Source organism: Triticum aestivum, chromosome 7D, assembly GCF_018294505.1.
Source record: "Triticum aestivum cultivar Chinese Spring chromosome 7D, IWGSC CS RefSeq v2.1, whole genome shotgun sequence".
NCBI classification, from domain to species: domain Eukaryota; kingdom Viridiplantae; phylum Streptophyta; class Magnoliopsida; order Poales; family Poaceae; genus Triticum; species Triticum aestivum.
The window spans coordinates 261,672,073-261,692,120 of NC_057814.1; positions in this window are offsets into that span (position 1 = coordinate 261,672,073).

Genomic DNA, 20,048 nt, shown 5'->3' on the forward strand with positions numbered 1-20,048 from the left:
GCTTTCTCTACTACTACTCCTTCTAGTGATCGATATGCAATGCATGTGTCCGTAGACATGACAGCTTGTCCATGGAAGTTCAACTACGGCGACCATCACGTTTCATCCACTGCCACTCGCGATTCCCACGACGCCGCTCCAACCCACGGCACCACGTCCCCCGACGTGCGCCTCACCCCACTCGGCCGCACCACCCCTCTGCCTTTGTGTGCTTGACATGTGGGCCACCTGAAATGCGGCGAGCATCAAGTTTCTACCACAGCCACACGCGATTCCCATGATGCCGCTCGAACCCATGACACCACACGTCCCCCGACCTGCGGCTCACCCCTCTCGGCCCCGCTGCCCCTCTTCCTTCGGGAGCATTACATGTGGACCAGCCCGTACATATGCAAGCCAATCTCCACTCGCACCGAGCCTAACCTGTGAAACAGTGGGCAGTGGGAGAAATAGGAAATGGACACGGAAGTAGTCTTTAGAACGCATTTACTACGTGATTAAACTCATCTTACCTGCTCATCAGACAAAATCCGAGTGCCCCTCAACGTCAGCATCTCAAGGGGCGTCAACTTGCAACTATGGCCATGCCGCGCTGGAGAGACCCCCAAGGAAACATCCTCGTGCGTTGCACAGAACTTCAAGATGCATTTGTATCAGTAGTTTATCTTGTGAGAGAAAAGGATGAACGAGGGAAGGCCTTATTTACAAATGTGGAGAGGGGTGTAGGTTTGTTTTTGCAAAATTGCCGTAGTTTTCTTCCTATCCATCAGATATAAATCGGACGGCCAATAAAAAACAGAGTTGGTGATGATGGTGTGCCTGCCATCCTGCAATATGGGCCGTCCGATCCATATCTAACGGATAGGAAGGAAACTATGACAATTTACCCGCACTCCTCTCCACATTTGCAGATAAGGCCTTCCTTCGTTCATCCTTTTCTCCCACAAGATCTTGATGTTTCCTGCAACGCACAGGCATCTTGCTAGTATAAGAGGGGTGTGGGTATTTTTTTGCAAAATTGCCATAGTTTCCTTCCTATCCGTCAGATATAAATCAGACGGCCTATACTGCAGGATGAAAGGAACACCATCATCAACAACTCTGTTTTTTATAAGAGTAGAGTAGAGATAGAGACTACTACCACCAATGTGCTGGCCCGTGCGTTGCAATGGATCCAAAGTAGTAGAATAATACTTGTTCACGGGCTTGAAATATAAACACTCTAGTTTTGATGTACATATATCAGTAAAAGTAAATCATGCTTCACTCAAAATATATTCCTCGGGCTGTGTTGATGGTTTGAAGATAACAGGTTTTAAAAGATTTGGAGCTGTTTTTTTTACATTTTGTAGCGTGGCACGGCATCTGGTGCGCCTAATCGTCTAAAAAAAATTGAGTTTGGGTCGGTGGCACACCCTGCGGCAAGATGCCCATGTGGCCTTCTTCTATAACTAGCAAGATGCCCGTGCATTGCAGGGAACATCAAGATGCATTTTTTACAAAACACCTGTTGTGATTGACCCTTGCAGGAGTAATCCCATGCGTAAAAACTAATGATATCTCGAGAATTTTGTCGGAAAAATGGTATCTTTGGAACAAGTTTTGTCTACTACTGCTCCTTGCACTGAGCGGTATGCAATGCATGTGTCAGCAGACATGAAAGCTTTTCCATGGAAGTTGAACCACGGCGACCATGACGTTTATTGTTTCTACCACTGCCACACCCACACGTGATTCCCACGACGCCGCTCCAACCCACGACACGACGTCCCCCGACGTGCGCCTCATCCCTCTCGGCCCCATCGCTCCTCTACCTTTGTGTGCATGACATGCGTGCCAGCTGAATTGCTGCGACCGTCAACTTTCTACCACAGCCACACCCGATTGGTCGCGGTTTGCCTGCTCCGATCCGTACTCCCGCACCATCGAATTTTCATCCAGCGGTTGTGACATATTTCGTCCCGGGCATCAATCCTCAACTAGAGTACTTCTGTACTATAGGTAGTACCCGCCGGTGTGGCCATCTACGCCTCGTAATGCCTCGACGCCCAGCTGTGGCACCCTCGCCACAGCCACGCCACCATCGGCCGGTTTCTCTCGAACGAGTGAGTCGCGAACCATGCCACCACCATGAGAATGGCATGTGGGCCAGCCGCATTCAAGGTCCGCATGTCATTGACTCATAGGTCGGTGCACTAAGCCACTGAAGCTCGGTCCCGTGGGCCTCAAGAGGGAAATGTAACTCCTACGGCAGGCCTTGTGGTGCTCCCGCAGTACGAGCTCGTGCCAAACCCGGATGAGCTTTGGTAACCAACTAGTAAGCTACACGTGCATTGCACACACGAGATTTGGTAACCAAATCTATACTCTCTATATCTATATCTATATCTATATCTATATCTATACTCTTATAAAAAACAGAGTTGGTGATGATGGTGTGCCTGCCATCCTGCAATATAGGCCGTCCGATTTATATCTGACGGATAGGAAGGAAACTATGGCAATTTTGCAAAAAGATGCCCACACCCCTCTCCACATTTGCAAATAAGGCCTTCTCTTGTTCATCCTTTTCTCCCACAACATAAACTACTCATACAAATGCAGCTTGATTTTCCGTGCAACGCATGGACATCTTGCTAGTTATGAATAAATAACACTCTATCAACGAGCCCCATCAGACACCAATTTTCTTGGCTTCCCTGCTACAGCTAGATCTTCCCCTCGTTTCTGTTTTCCAACCCGGCGGCGGGCGGGGTGTGGTTTGCCAATGGTTGGTTTGCTCAACGGCGGTCCCACATGAAAGTGAAAATGCTAGGCAACACGCCTTCCCTAGCTATGTGGCATGCCGGACGGGCCGTGGAGTACTCCCGATTCCCGGGCGTGTGGGGGTGCGACGTGAACGTGGCAGGCCTTTTCCTTTTACTGGCAACATGCCCGTGCGTTGCGACGGATCCAAAGTACTAGAATAGTAGTACTTATTCACAAACTTGAAAGAAATCGCTCTTGTTTTGATAATAAGGGGTTTTCTGCAAATTGGAGCCGAGAAGTGGGCTATTGTTGCAAAAATGCCACAACTTACCTCACAGCCGTTAGATGCAGATCTAATGGTCAGAAACGACGGATGGCAGACACACCACCATCACAAACTGAGTCTTTTATAGGAGTAGGAGTAGAGAAAAATGTATAAATTGTAACATTCGGTTCTGCTCCTTGGCACGATCGATAGATAGAAATAACGATTAGAAACGCTAGGGCGGAGCTATTTCTGCCAGATAAGCAGGGTACGTCGTAGCTAGGTTGGTGCATCATCGGTTTGGTCACATGCGGTCCGACATGTTCTAGTGTTTCTAGCAAGATGCATGTGCGTTGCACGAAGTTGATGGAAAAGGTAAGCACAACTTATAAATTGACGGATGGAGTACTAGTTATAGTGATGCATATAATTAAGCAAAGGGATCGCACATGTCGGTATTGACTGGAACGAGAATGCAATAGCACAATAAGGATTAAGGCTACGATGGTGCGATCGTAGTGGTGGTTACAGGAGGCAAGAAGAAAGATGCATCAATCAATGTACGACCTCCTCCTCCTCAACTAGTGCGTCGGGCCACCGACCAGCGGCTAAGGAGCGGCGACTTTTGTGGCGAGGTCAAGGTGCTTCTCAGCTAAGGCATCCAAGGCTTCCAGCCGGTTGAGGAAGGACAACATCGTAGCGTCCTCAATGGCCTTGTAGATACCTATGTACATGATTTGCTCGTACATGTGGATGTGTAGGTCGACGAATTATTGCAGGGCGAGGCGCCTCACGGCGAGCGCGACCTCCAGGTGGACATTCTTCATGGCGTCGGCGGGCAGTCGCAGGGCCACCAGTGCTTGAAAGAGGTTCCGGCCATGGAGGCCGATTAGGGTGGCAGGCAATGAGGAGCCCGGGCACGCGGGCTGGAGGAGTACGGCAATGTCGTCCCCGAGCTTCTTGAGGACGGTGAACTTGTTGGTGGTGGCAACGTTCATCTGCTCCAACTGAGAGTCGTAGTTGGCGTCGACGGCGGCCATCCACCAGCCGGTCGCGAACACCGTCTGGAGACGATCCTCGGCGCCATGCCACAGGCCAGCGTCGTGGACCATCTGGCACAGCCGCTTGCCGCTCGCAGGCATCGCCGCCATGGGTCTGGAGTGAGCACTTTTGCGCTTAGTGTAGGTGCTTAGGCAAATGCTTAGGTGCGTACGATGTGGTAGATGCATTGGAATGGAGGGGCGCCTTTATATGAGTGCAAACAGCGTTGCATTCACATTGTGCACCCTCTTTTCCCGGTCCTCCTCCCATTACTTCCCTCATGCATGCACGATGCTTATTGAAGGAGGATGCATCATTGGTCGTTCAACATTTCGGGAACCGCTACCCCTCCCTCGTCTGCATTAAAGCCGTACCGGGGACTGCATCGCCCGCTGTCAAATCGAATAGTACTGCGCCGCCCGCTGCACGCCTGGCTGAACACGCCTCCTCGCCTCCATCAAACCTCTCCGTTAAACCTGCATGCAAACCGAGAAACCTACTCCGGCCACACGTCCGTTCATGAGCGGGCCGGAATTAAACGCAACACCGGCCGAGCTCCTCCCATCTGCCTCGGTTTAAACAAGGCCAGACGCCGGCCAAGCTCCTACCGTCCGCCCTCTATTTAAACGAGGCTAGACAGACAGCGGGCAAGAATCGCACCCCTCTGCCGCTCCCCCATCTCCTCCTTCACCATTTTCTCCACTCTTCCGATGGCTTCCCAGGAGCCATTCTCCGGCATACTACCCGGCTGGGTGGCCCGCCGAGCCCTCCAGATACGGGCGAGGTCGCTCGGTGCTTCATCAACCTCGCTTGTCCCGACAGAGCCAGTTGCTGCCCCAATCCGGCGCGTGGTTCAGCAACTCGCCGCTCTAGTTCAGCTCGATGAGGAGTGGCGAGTTGCTCCTCGCCGGCACGGTGGCGAGCATGCCGGTACGGGCATCGTCGCTGCCGCGTCGTACCGCGCCACCAGTATCTACGGTGGCCGCGCCTCCTGTGTCTGTGGGCGCGCCTCCCGTGCCTGCGGCCGCGCCTCCCGTGCCTGCGGCAACGCCATGCAGGCAGAGACAGAAGCCGGGTGTGTGGAGAGCGACGAGTCGGTGGCCAGCTTCTCCGTGTCCGCCGCCATCATCGAGGAGAAGTAGAACACGGGAGGCCGCTGCCACTTGGGTCCCATGAAGGCCACCGCCGAGGCGACGACTGCACATTCAGGTGGTTTCTTTGCTGCTTCGTCTCTTCCGAGGACCTTCGTCGACCCCGCAAGTGTCTGCCGGACATGAGGAAGACAATGGGATCTGGGGGCGGCCATTTAGATTAGGTACTCCCTCTCCTACTGGCGGGAAATATTTGTTCTAAGAATGGATAAATTGGATGTGTCTATAACTAAAATAAGTCTAGATACATCCATTTCTAGGACAAGTATTTCCGGATGGAGGGAGTATTAATTATACCTAGAGAGCCGGATTAGCACCGCTTAGTTCATGTAAATGTAATGAAATCCATCATGTTTATATGGAGATCTGGCTTTTTTATACGAAATCCTGCATGCTTATATGAAAATAGTCCGTGTTTGCATGAATTTCATCTGGTTGGTTAGAGTTGTGAAAATGTATGTCGCTGGTGTTTGATGTCGTCCTCCGCGGAAGGAAGCGGGAGGAAATTTGCTGGCTGCCGTTGGAGATGCTCTTATGCTGGAAATAATAGAGTCACATCCAATCCATTTGAGTTAATTGCGTGTATGATTCTCCCTCTATAAAAAGTTAATTGCATGTATAGTGTACACGTGACTTGCAGGGTGGCTACAGCTTCGTACAGAAAGTTAAAAAGAAACAAGTCCATCCTTAATCTTGTATTCTAAGTACTCTGTGGGTTCCACTGTCAGTACAGTAGCAAAAGAAGTATATATTAAATAAGTAATATATATATATATATATATATATCTAAAGTTAAAGACAGAATTCGAACTCAGGTCATCGCATTGCGAGCATCCGGCCCTAACCAGTCCAGCACATTTTTGTTGTAGACCATGCTGGAGATATTTCTCCATGTCTACTCTTATACTCCATCCGTTCCTAAATATTTGTCTTTTTCAGATTTCAAATGGAGTACCACTTATGGATGTGTATGTAGAGATATTTTAGAGTGTACATTCACTCATTTTGCACCGTATGTAGTCACTTGTTGAAATCTCTAAAAAGACAAATATTTAGGAACGGAGGGAGTAGAAAACAGAGTTGGTGATCATGGTGTGCGTGCCATCCTGCAATATAGGCCGTCGGATTTATATCTAACGGATAGGAAGGAAACTATCGCAACTTTGCAAAAAGATACCCACACCCCTCTCCACGTTTGCAAATAAGGCCTTCCCTCATTCATACTTTTCTCTAATCTTACTAGCAATGTGCCCGTACGTTGCAACAGATCCAAAATAGAATAATACATGTTCACAAACTTGAAAGAAAAACACTCTAGTTTGGTGTATATATCACTAAAAATATACTCGTATTAGGTTTCACTCAAAATATATTCCTTGTGGCTGTTTTGATGAGGTGGGGGTGGGATGTGGTTGGTTTCAAGATACTAAGGGGTTTCTGCAAATTGGAGCAGAGAAGTGGGGTCTTGTTGCAGAAATGCCACGACTTACATCATAGTCGGTAGATGCAGATCTGATGGTCAGAAATGACGGATGGCAGACACACCATCATCACCAACTGAGTCTTTTATAGGAGTTAGAGATAAAAACAGAGTTGGTGATGATGGTGTGCCTGCCATCCTGCAATATAGGCCATCCGATTTATATCTGACGGATAGGAAGGAAACAATGGCAATTTTGCAAAAAGATACCCACATCCTCTCCACATTTGCAAATAAGGCCTTCCCTCATTCATCCTTTTCTCTCACAAGATAAACTACTCATATAAATGCATCTTGATGTTCCGTGCAACGCATGGGCATCTTGCTAGTCTCTCACAAGATAAACTACTCATACAAATGCATCTTGATGTTCCGTGCAACGCACGGGCATCTAGCTAGTTTTTTTAAAATAGTTACTGCGATAATTGGGTTGAAGTGATATATTATATGTCTGCCCCGAATGATTTCAGATTCACTAGTAGTAACAAAGAAAAAGTTTTCTTGTTAATTAACAGAAAACAGGGTGAAAACTATCACATGAGGCCGGTGAAAACAAGGCACATTGGGTTCAGCATCATCGTCACTACAGCTATGCGTGCCCGAGAAGTCTACATATCGAGGGGCCTACGGAGAAAAAGACGTATCTCGTGTGTTTGCACGAGGCACACAGACACAATGTTTGAGAGAGAAACCAATTGACAGATTAAGATCAGATCGTCACCCTTCTGCTGTCATTGTTGGGTTGGGGGGTGGGGAAGGGGAGGGAGAGAAAGACTTATCGAGAGTGTGCGCGGTAGGCACAGAGGCAAAACTAGCGAGTGTGTGTGTGTGTGTATCTGTGTGTGTTTGAAAGAGGAATAGATAGATTACTATCAAGATCGAGGTGCCACCCTACTCCTTCGGTGTGTGTGTTTGAGAGAGAAGCTAATCGATAGATTAGTATCAAGATTGAGGTGTCACCCTACTCCTTCAGTGTCGGGAAGTATGTGTGTATGTGGGTGGTTGGGTGGGGTGGCTGTGACACTTACATATCTCTACTCTTATAAAAAACAGAGTTGGTGATGATGGTGTTCCTGCCATCCTGCAATATAGGCCTTCCGATTTATATCTGACGGATAGGAAGGAAACTATGGCAATTTTGCAAAAAGATACCCACACCCTCTCCACATTTGCAAATAAGGCATTCCCTCGTTCATCTTTTTCTCCCACAAGATAAACTTATCATACAAATGCATCTTGATATTCCGTGCAACGCATGGGAATCTTGCTAGTAGGGAGAAGGAGTTTGTGTGACCCATATCTATATGAAGGGATTGTTGGGGAACGTAGTAATTTCAAAAAAATTCCTACGAACATGCAAGATCATGGTGATGCATAGCAACGAGAGGGGAGAGTGTTGTCCACGTACCCTCGTAGACCGAAAGCGGAAGCGTTAACACAACGCGGTTGATGTAATCGTACGTCTTCACGATCCGACCGATCAAGTACCGAACGTACGGCACCTCCGAGTTTAGCACACGTTCAGCTCGATGACGTCCCTCGAACTCCGATCCAACCAAGTGTTGAGGGAGAGTTTCATTAGCACGGCGGCGTGGTGACAATGATGATGTTCTACCGACGCAGGGCTTCGCCTAAGCACCGCTACGATATTATCGAGGTGTAATATGGTGGAGGGGGGCACCGCACACGGCTAAGAGATCAATGATCAATTGTGTGTCTATGGGCTGCCCCCTGCCCCCGTATATAAAGGAGCAAGGGGGAGGCCGCCGGCCAAGGAGGAGGGCGCGCCAAGGGGGGAGTCCTACTCCCACCGGGAGTAGGACTCCCCCTTTCCTTGTTGGAGTAGGAAAAGGGAAGGGAGAAGGAGAAGGAAGGAAGGGGGCGCCCCCCCTCCCTAGTCCAATTCGGACTAGTCCATGGGGAGGGGTGCGGCCACCCTTTGGGGCCTTTCTCTCCTTTCCCGTATGGCCCATTAAGGCCCAATACGAATTCCCGTAACTCTCCGGTACTCCGAAAAATACCCGAATCACTCGGAACCTTTCCGATGTCCGAATATAGTCGTCCAATATATCGATCTTTACGTCTCGACCATTTCGAGACTCCTCGTCAAGTCCCCGATCTCATCCGGGACTCCGAACTCCTTTGGTACATCAAAACTCATAAACTCATAATAAAATTGTCATTGTAACGTTAAGCGTGCGGACCCTACGGGTTCGAGAACTATGTAGACATGACCGAGACACCTCTCCGGTCAATAACCAATAGCGGAACCTGGATGCTCATATTGGCTCCCACATATTCTATGAAGATCTTTATCGGTCAGACCGCATAACAACATACGTTGTTCCCTTTGTCATCGGTATGTTACTTGCCCGAGATTCGATCGTCGGTATCTCGATACCTAGTTCAATCTCGTTACCGGCAAGTCTCTTTACTCGTTCTGTAATACATCATCCCGCAACTAACTCATTAGTTACAATGCTTGCAAGGCTTGCAAGGCTTATAGTGATGTGCATTATCGAGTGGGCCCAGAGATACCTCTCCGACAATCGGAGTGACAAATCCTAATATCGAAATACGCCAACCCAACAAGTACCTTTGCAGACACCTGTAGAGCACCTTTATAATCACCCAGTTACGTTGTGACGTTTGGTAGCACACAAAGTGTTCCTCCGGTAAACGGGAGTTGCATAATCTCATAGTCATAGGAACATGTATAAGTCATGAAGAAAGCAATAGCAACATACTAAACGATCGAGTGCTAAGCTAACGGAATGGGTCATGTCAATCACGTCATTCTCCTAATGAGGTGATCCCATTAATCAAATGACAACTCATGTCTATGGCTAGGAAACATAACCATCTTTGATTAACGAGCTAGTCAAGTAGAGGCATACTAGTGACACTCTGTTTGTCTATGTATTCACACATGTATTATGTTTCCGGTTAATACAATTCTAGCATGAATAATAAACATTTATCATGATATAAGGAAATAAATAATACTTTATTATTGCCTCTAGGGCATATTTCCTTCAGGGATAGGTAGATAGGATGTGTGCGAGGCATACTTAAAGCATCACGGAGATAAACAAACGGTGTGCATGCAAGTGCCGGAAAAAATGAAGCGATAAACAATGTCTACGCGCGCGTGTGTATGTGAGAGAGAGAGAGAGAGAGCGAGATCTCAAAACAAAAGGTGCTCTGCTGGATCCCATTGTATGTATTCACATGGTTCCGAAACTCGAGTTAACCTTAGGCATATGTGTGAGAGACATAATTATCCTTTGAGACATTAGTGGCTGTGGGTGGGTGGAATTAAAGGGGTGGGCATATTCGACAGAGAGAGCTTGTGTGTTTCTATGTGAGAGACTTGTAAGACGGGGTAGAAAGACGAATTCTAACCTTGGCGGAGGGAGAGAAATACACGATTTGCGAGTGTGTGATTCCGATGCCCACGGGGAAATGAGATATGTATGCGTGTGAGAGAGATTGCACAATTCGTTCACGTATCACTATCTAGCGATCATGGACGTGCATCGCTTGAACATAAATCAATATCTACTTCGTATCGTGGCCGAAGGTACAATATCGATTCAATGCTATAAAGATTGGACACTCACATATCACATTTTTTCTATCTAAATAAACCTTTTCAATTGTGCATGCCAAAGTTACAGTGATGTTTCTTCAAACAACCAATGTAGCTATCATGTACATGCACCATTGTTACTCTTGCATTAAAATTCATTAGTCTTGGATGATTTAAGGATGTATTATGAAGTAATATACGTAATATTCATATATGAATTCAACGGGTACGCAATTAATAAAATGGAGGCTATGTAATCATATGAGGTAACACTTTTAAGTAGCGAACTACAATATCCATTTCTTTTGTGGGACTACAATATCCATTTCTTTTTGTGCGCCTCTACACTAACACGTCAATGCATTATGTTTAAAGTAAATAACCAATGGCACTAAATTATCTATTTACACGAGAAATACATAGGCTAAGCGTTTGATCCCTTTTTTGTGAACGCGCCTCTACACCCGTACGATTGGCCGCGCCCGTGTGAACGTCCAAGTTATCGGCGCATCATCCCGAGTTATTGTCTTTTTTTCTGGGGTGGACTTCACACCAGTTATTAACTGCTGACACGTGCCCCGTGTACACAGTCTCGCATGACCTTCCCGCTAGCACGGTCCAAAATAAGTTGAAACTGGATATGAACGATCCCGCGGGTGGCAAAATCTCCCGCCTCCTTCTAAAATTTCTGCCACCTTGTCTTTAGCATGTGAAATTCCCCTTTTGTCCTTGGTGCATGGAGAACAACAGTAAAAATACCGCCCTAATCTACATAATAGGTCGGGGCTGCTTTGGTAACTTCCGGTTCCCCCCACCACACGGCACCCCCATTTCCTCTCCCCCTCCCCCAAAAAAGACTAACTCCACAGCACCAGAGCATCTTACATCACGCCATCCGTACTTCATCGGCCTTTCTACCCCTCCCCTCTCGAAATCCTAGACTGCTCATCCACCGGCTACCAGAGCCCATTCACTACCAGCGGCGTCCACCTCGCCGGATCTGCTTCTGCGGCCGCATCTACCCCTCCCACCTCCACTAGAAACAAGTAGACTACTCAGCCACCACTGTACCACAGCCCGTTCAATGCCGACCTTGTCCACGGCGCCGGATCTGCTTCGTCGGTACTCTCGTCAACCGCAGCGCATCTGCAGCAGCTTATTCATAGTCCCCACCGGAGACGCTTCGTCCACACCCCCCCCCCCCCCCGGAGACGCCCCACCGACGGCCTCTGGTCCTCTTCGCCGACACCTTCCTCAACCCTACCGGAGCCGCTTCGCCGACACCATCGTCAACCCAACCGGAGTAGCTTCACCTATACCATTCTCAACCCTATCGGGACCGCTTTGCCAACTCACAAGTCCACGACCACAGATTCGCTTCGTCGCACCCTCATCCAACCTACCGGAGCATCTTCTGACGCCCCGTCCGTGGCCGCAGATCCGCATCGTCGACACCATCGTTAACCCAACCACCAGAGCAGCTTCACCGACGCCCTCGTCCACTGCCATAGATCTGCTTCGCCCACACCGTAGTCCACCCTACCGGAGCCGCTCCACAAACACCCTACTCGACGGTTCTAGATCTCCTTATCGGACCCCGACAGCCAGCGCAGCGTCATCACCCTGGACGTTTCTAACCTGATTCCCACCGTCTGGCAAGATGCCAACCACGCGCCACGGCCTAGGTACTTGTCACCTTTAAACCCGTCCAACATCACCTGCCCGATGTACTTCAAATATACTAACAGGTCGATGTTAGCTTTATGCAGCTGGCAAAAACTACAAGGACGATGTTTCTTCTGGATCTAACAGCTTGGCCAACCAAGATCCTGGACTGAGGCATTGCTATGATCTTGTAAGTGCGTCTCTCTCTCTTGTATTGTTGTGTGCCTGCCAGCGTGCTTTGCTAGGATTTTCGACCAGTAATCCCTTTGTGCAGATAATGATTTCTACTACTGGCTGCTAAATTAGATATGTAGATGTCATACATGATACTACCTCGTACCTCCGTTCCTAAATATAAGTCTTTCTAGAGATTCCACTATAGGCTACATACAGAGCAAAATGAGTGAATCTACACTCGAAAATGCATCTATATACATCTGTATGTGGTCCATACTGGAATCTCCACAAAGACATATATTTAGGAACAGAGGCAATACATTACACAAAATCGTAGGTGGCATGTAGGAATTCTAGTGCACTACATTAGGCTCCCTTAGAGTGCCTGCTAGTCCAGCACACAGATTCATGGCTAGTTTATGCTACGCACACAATCATTAATAGGTGGTTTAAATATGCGCAAGGGATATGCAATGTATTATCATGTAGAGATGTCTGAAATTAGCTGTGTCAACTTGCAGATAGGGTTACACAATGAAAAAGTACAAGATGTATGTGGCAATTACATGGAACATTGCAAGAAAAGGAGAGGCAGCGGTGAGTACAATGTGCTATGGTAGGTCACTCCTCCATTGCAATCATCGTGACATGTTATTTGTATGTCAGTTCTATTGGCCAAGTTCCTTAGGGACAGTTATTACGAGTTATCCTAAGAAAATAAGCACCTATGAATATAAGCTCCAGGTAATAAGCCAACCAGTTCTTTTCATTGCCTTCCTTTTCAGCTTATCTTTGGTATGATCAGTGAAAAGTCTAGATTGCATTATATTTTTTCATTTTGCTGCCCATATGAAAAATAATTTGACTTGCAAACATCTCAAATTGAACCCAGTGCAGTAATTAATATGATAGGAAGACAGACCATCACTGTTTGTTCAAAATGCAAATACAAAGATACCATCTACTTGGCACAATCTACTTTGGTCAATGTCTTCCATAGAGATCCCATTGCGTAATTTAAACCAAGAACACATGACCCAAATTTAAATGAAGAACAATTATTTATTGAAATTCGATGGTCCAAGTGGCTGGTTATTATCATATAGCAGCACCACCTGAAAGCATCATATAGCAGCAGCAGCCCATAGCAACTCATCATACAGCAGCAGCAGTGTGCAATTCATCATATACCAGCAGCAGCTCATAGCAATTCATCATATAGCAGCAGCAGCAGCAGCTCATAGCAATTCATCATATAGCAGCAGGAGCAGCTCATAGCAATTCATCATACAGCAGCAGCATGAGCATCTTATAGCAACTCATCATATAGCAGCAGCAGCTCATAGCAATTCATCATATAGCAGCAGCAGCTCATAGCAATTCATCATATAGCAGCAGCAGGAGTAGCTCATAGCAATGCATCATATAGCAGCAGCAGAAGCAGCTCATAGCAATTCATCGTATAGTGGATCAAAATGAAAATTTGGCAAAAAATCAGAGGAGATCCTCACCTTGTTGGATGAGCTCATCCTTCAACAGCACCTCAAGGCCATGGCCTGGGAGGAGGGGAGGGGGAATAAGGTGCCTTCTGCTGTAGTGTGGCATCAGCCGTAGTTGTGCGGCGCCGCCGGAGTTGTGCGTTGGACAGACCACAGTGGAGCAGCTGTTGGAGACCATGAGAATGAGGGGAGGCGCCAGAGGGAGGAGCAGCTGGGCAGATTAGCCCCTACCTGCCGGCCATGTAGCCTAGCTGGACAAAGCATCATGGAGGACCAGGCCAGATGGGACCAGAGGCGACGGCCCGCTGGAGGAACCCTAGGGCTGCAGGCAGGGGATGGAGGTAGAGGGAAAGGGTAGAGGAGATGCAAGCGGGCAGGGCAATGAACGCTTACGTGTTTGTTTTTACTTGAGGGTCAGGTGTGACACGGGCGTGAGCAGTTGCATTTTGAGTGTAATATAGGCAGACACCAGAGTCATTTCACTATTCCCCTTCTCTTCAATTTTTAGCGAGCTTCTACCCGAAACACCCCCCACCAAAGCGAAATAAGTTAAGCCCAAGCCCATAACTCAAAAATGACTTCTTTACATCTTTTATGGCTTATTTGACAATAGGCCCTGAAAACGCGGAATCGAACTGGCCCTTAACCTGCAATTCAATTGTGCGTGCAATGATGAATCACTCCTGCCTGCTATAGTGTACATTTAGGCATCATCATACATGGCATAACCTAATACATGTGCATTCCATTGTAGAATCTAGAATATGGAATGTTTATGTTAGTTCATACGTTGCACATGTTGTTCAAATGCCCCTTAAATCTGGTCAGTCAAGTGATGGTCTTTAAGCCTCCTTCCTTGCTTCTTTTCTTGATATGTAAGATTTGCTCACACATCTGTTCAATTGTTCTTTGCATCAGCCAGCCATACTAGGACTGTTTTCTTTGATTACTTGTTGTTCTTGACCTAACAATCTAACAGAGCTTGTCAACGATTTAAACACTAAGGGATGTTGTAGTGGGGCCTTGTCTAACTCATAGGTGACATAAAGGTTTGGCTGTACACTAAAGTAGGCTCTCCAAGAGTACATGGAGATCCAGTTCGAAGGTATGCCTAGTTTTTACATAGTGCAGACATAGTAAATGCTCATTTCATTGTGTGCAAGTGCAATAGAGGAGGCATGTTTCATTATGTGGTATTGTTTTGTTATAATCTCATCCTTTTGTGTTGTTCACAGACTAGAAAGTATGCATATTTATCTTCCAAGGAGACGAGTAACTAGTTTGTGTCACCTTGCAGAGGGGGTGCAATGAAGATAGGATTGAGGATTTCCAAGTACAAGATGTTAGGAAGGAGCCTTGCAAGAGAAGTAGGAGCTACGCTGAGCCTGTTCAACCAGTTAAGGTAAGTCAGTGTATCCAACTCAACAGTTCAATTCCTTGTTTCTTTCAGGCATAGTTAATTTGCTCTTTTCAATTGCTTTATTCGTCCTTAGTTAATGAGATGCCCAAACAATGATGCCTGATGTTGGGTACTTGTATAACTATTAGTTGACATAAATAAAGGCCTTACCATTTAATTACTCTAGCGAAGTGTGCCTGAAGCTTTGAAGTCTATTAACCAACTATTATTGCATGAGGCTCACAGTCTAGTTTATACTAGGCTAATGATTGTGTAGTTTTGCTTGCTGTAGTAGGTTTGTATTAATCCCTTTGCTGTTCATTATGCTCCCTAAGACTTTAATTGAGCTACAGAATGGCCAACTGCTTGCTTACTTATACGCAACGTGTTGTCTAAATTTGAAACTTGTCTGTGTTTTGGATTGGGCCCCAACATCATGCTCCTCTAGTGAGCTAAGAGAGATTTCTGTATGTAGGCTGCACAGACTACCTTTTTATAATTTTTAAAATATCACCTGCTTATGCTTCATGACGTGTAACATTATTGTTAGTCCTGTTTTGCCATGTACAAAATAGTCTGTCTTGCTCGCTTCACTGTTGTAACTATATTTTTGCCCTAGTAATGTGTACTTCCAGAAACATTTCAGGATGAAGTGACATCAACACAAAGATCTGCGAGCAGTGCGGCATGGCCGTTACCGAATGATTATGGATTGGAATTGGAATGTGCTGATGTTCTCGAGCATCAACTAGAGGTGGCAAGACAACATGTACATGATTCTCAACGTACAACCAACAAGTTGAGACTGGACATGCAGGTGTTAGATGCAGGAGTCAAAAAAATGAAACAAGACACTGAGGTAACAACGAAGGAATTGGAGATTTTGTAGACTGAAATTTGTGCTATCTGAATCCGGCCAATCTTTTTTCTGAAGAGATTGTAATTCAAATGGTAAGTTCTGTTGATGCGTGTCCATGATGTATGATCTTTATTTGTCCAGTGTATGTAATTTGCTGTTTGTGTACGCTTTATAATCACTGGTGCCAAACTATAATGCCCAGTGGGTATATTCGGCTGTAATTTCTTTATTGTATAGTGTAGGATTATTCTATGTTTCTATGCTTTTTATTGTATAGTGTATGTTTTTTAGAGGCGATAGTATAGAGTAGGATAATTCTTGAATATGTATATCGTTGAAACGGGGGCCAACATGCCCAAACATTTCATGGACGCCATACAAACGAACAAACATGTGCAGTCAAAGCGGGCCTTAATTGGGTTGGTCAAAATAATATTAAGTGGATCGCAAATGGGCCCACCGTAACAACGGCTCTTAGCAGGTCGTCAACAGACCTAGAGCTCGATAGGGCCGTATAAATGGAAATGGCCTGCGGGCCTTTAGCAAGCCGAAATAAATGTCAATTTTGTCTCGCCCCTTTTACTTTACGGGCCAGTAAGAGGCCGAAAGTGTTATGGGCCAGAGGAGGTCCAATTTGCAAACTAGGCTTTTAACAGGCCGAAAGTCGCGTTGGGCTGAAATGATGCCCTACAGAACATGGGCCCCTAATGGACCGAAACTCAAAGGCCCAACTGTTGTGCGGGCCCTTAACAGGCCGAGAGACAAAATGGGCTAACAGTTGTCCCATTTACCAAATGGGCCGAGGACAGGCCTAAAGTTACAGCGGGCTAGAATTGGCCCAACTGCAGAATGGACCGAGAAAAGGCCAAAAGACGTTCTGGGCCGTTAACGGGCTGGAACTGACGATGGGCTCCTAACAGGCGGAAAGAAGCTCGGGCCGCAATTGGGCCCAAAAACGTAGTGAGCTGTTAACGGGCTTAAACTCACGATGGGCTGGAAATTGTTGAATCTAGAATGGGCCTTTGATGGGACAATTCTGTGTAACTTGTATGGGATGTACTTGTAAATGGGCCTGACTCAAGTAGGCCGCTAATGGGCTGGCCCGCTTATTTTGAGAGGCCTGGCCTTTTCACCGGAATGGGCCTCTGTTGGGTCGTGCCACGTGTTGACGTATCATAGGCGCCTCCTATCCAATGAGTGGATGACATCTGTCCCAGCAGTGAGCCAACACGTGTTTCCTCCAGCCAATGAGAATTTTACGCATGGAAAATCCCCATTGGTCCGGTCTGTTAACGGGTTATCAGATCCAAAACTGGACCCGATAGCTTAACGGCGAGGCGTTACGGTCGATGCCATGTGTCGGTCACCCTTGACGAAAGCACTTCTATGACACGCGTTTTATCGTCATGGAAGTGGACACCATGATGATAATTTTCGTAATGTCATGGAACACTTCTACGACAGCACAGGTATGACTATCTTGATTCTGTCATAAAATCGTCATGGATGTACATGCATGACCGAAAACGTGACCTACTGTATAAAACACGTATCATCACAGAAGTGTATTTTTTTGTAGTGCTATAGGTGTGCAGCACTGATGTGCCAGTACATTTGATTGTGACCTGTTCTATTTTTTTACCAGAACTTTTTTAGAAAGGGTTGTACGTCAACTTAATGTTCTATCAGAACTTATATATTGTGTTGTCTGTCTGTTTTCTTTGCACAGGATTCAAGATATTTCCCCGTCATTGATAAAGACGATGAACTGTTATGTATGAGTTCGTTGGTTTCAACATAGCCCTACCCGTAGCGATCCACTGCTTCCACCCTGATTGTGCCGCCTGCGTGAAATATTTGTATGCAAGTTCAGTGTGCCATGATGTTCTATATGATTGTGTCAACTATATAAGTTTTTACTGAGCATCATCAATGCATATGGCTGAAAGATGTATTTACTAGCATCGACCGATGGGTCTCTCTCTCTCACACGCACACACGCACACACAAACACACACACACACACGCACAAGTGGGACCCGTTGAATTATTTTTTCGCTCGTGACAGCTTTTAGTTAGGTTCCACTGTACTCTAACTTTTTTCTTAAGTTATTAATTGAGGTCAGTGACTTCAAAAAGTTGTACAGAAGCCTTGTTTGGGCCTTTTCGGTGTCGCTGAATGTGGGATGAGTAGCCATGAAAGGTTATACTGTACTACACAGGCCTTTTTTTCAACATCGGCAATGCAACTGGGCCGACAGTTGTACACAATCTGGGTCAACTTGTTATTCTCCGCCCCGCTGGGCTACAAATCTTTCCTAGGAGGGATGCATTAGGCTTAACAAGAAAATGGGCTTTAAAAAATAATAAATGGGACGTAACTATAAAAACTGGGAAGTAACTATAAAAAATGCACCAAACACGTAATTAGTTTAAAAATATATTATTTTTGGAATTTAAAAATTTTAATTTCATTACTTGTTGCGCGCGCAATATTTCGTTGGATTTTTACGTAATACAAATTTATTTTGAAATTATATTTAATCTAACTAGAAATTTCGGGATAAAAATATTTAGGATCCCATCAAAATGTGGGAAATTCTATTGAATTCTGTTTTGAGCGGTTGGTTGAAATTATTAATCGTTGTCCTAGCTAGAAAATGGGTTGTACTTTTAACAAACTGTAAATGGGCTGTACTAAATTCCATTACAATTAAAAAATGGGTTGTACATTCTTACAAATCGCAAATGGGCTATATGTTCTCTGCCACACACTTGTGAGACTACTAAGTTGACGCGTCCCCTAAAAAAACAAAAACTAAGTTGACGCGTATGCAAGGCTTTGTCAACTTATAGTCAACACACGGTTCTAGCTGCAGTGGCTGTTGGATGTCCATCCAACGGATGCCATGCTTCTTCTTCAATCTCGGATATTCTTGCTTCAGCCGCCCAAAAAATGATTCCTCCCCCTGACATCTGGGGCGCACCATTTCGGAGGCTGACCTGTGAGCCTACTAAGTTGACGCGAACGGAGGGCTTTGTCAACTTAGTCAATATGAACGATTCTAGCTCCAGTGACCGTACGATGTCTATCCAACGGCCATAGTGTTTCTTCAACCTCTCGTCTTCTTGCTCCAGCCGCCCAAAGCAGCGCCGGTCGTGCCGCCTGCTCCTACCTCCCGTGGACGGTTGTGCTGCAGCGGAGGCCTCACCACCCCCTACTACTCCCACCGCTAGCCAGGCCATCCCTCTACTCACCTACACCCCTTGTTATTCTGCAGCGACGACAGCCTCACACCGCATCCGAACAAGTGAACCCTCGTACTCTTCTCCGCGTGGGCATCCATTGTCGCGTCTTCCCCAGCTCCGCGTCGTCCCCTTCCTAGGCCTCACTGTCGTCCACCGCCTTGGTGCTCTCGGCGTGGCGTGGTCAATGTGGTTAACGAACGACTTCCATCGAAAGAGTACTATACGTGGAGAGGCTGACAGCCAGGTCCACGACTACAGCAAGGACGTGCCTCCTTATTACATGGAAAATAATGATTCCCCCTGCCAGCAGGGACCCACCAGACGGGCCATCGTATTTTGCAAAAAAAACGTTTCCCCCCTGACTGCTAGGACCCACCAGCTACATCTTCGCACGCAAGGAAGTGCGTCCATATTACGGGCAAAATAAAATGATTCGCCCCCTGACTGCTAGGACCCACCAGCTACATCTTCGCACGCAAGGAAGTGCCTGACAGTCGGGACCCACCTGGTCGAAGCGTACGTAGCATTGTCATTCTGGTCGCGAACGTGTATGTACATACGATCGGTCTGTCTGCAGGCTGCAGCGATGAACCGTGGTCGTGTAATGAAGGGCACGTGTCGTAGTAGAGGCGCGCACGTGTCGTAGTAGAGGCGCGCACGTAGCATGTACACGTACGTACAGCCAGGCTGCAAGAAAGAAAATACACCCACGTACGTACATACGGGTGGGGTCTCGAACGCCTACTCGCGCATACGTATGGCCAGGGCTAGTGTACATGGCTGGGTCGGAACGGAGAAACTGCGTCGTCGTCGTGTTCATCGGGAGCCAACCGGCTTGGACAGAACAACCGATCAAAACGAGGCCTGGCGTACCGCGGAATGGAGGAAACGGCCTTGTGTTTGACCAGCCATTGTCGAAACAG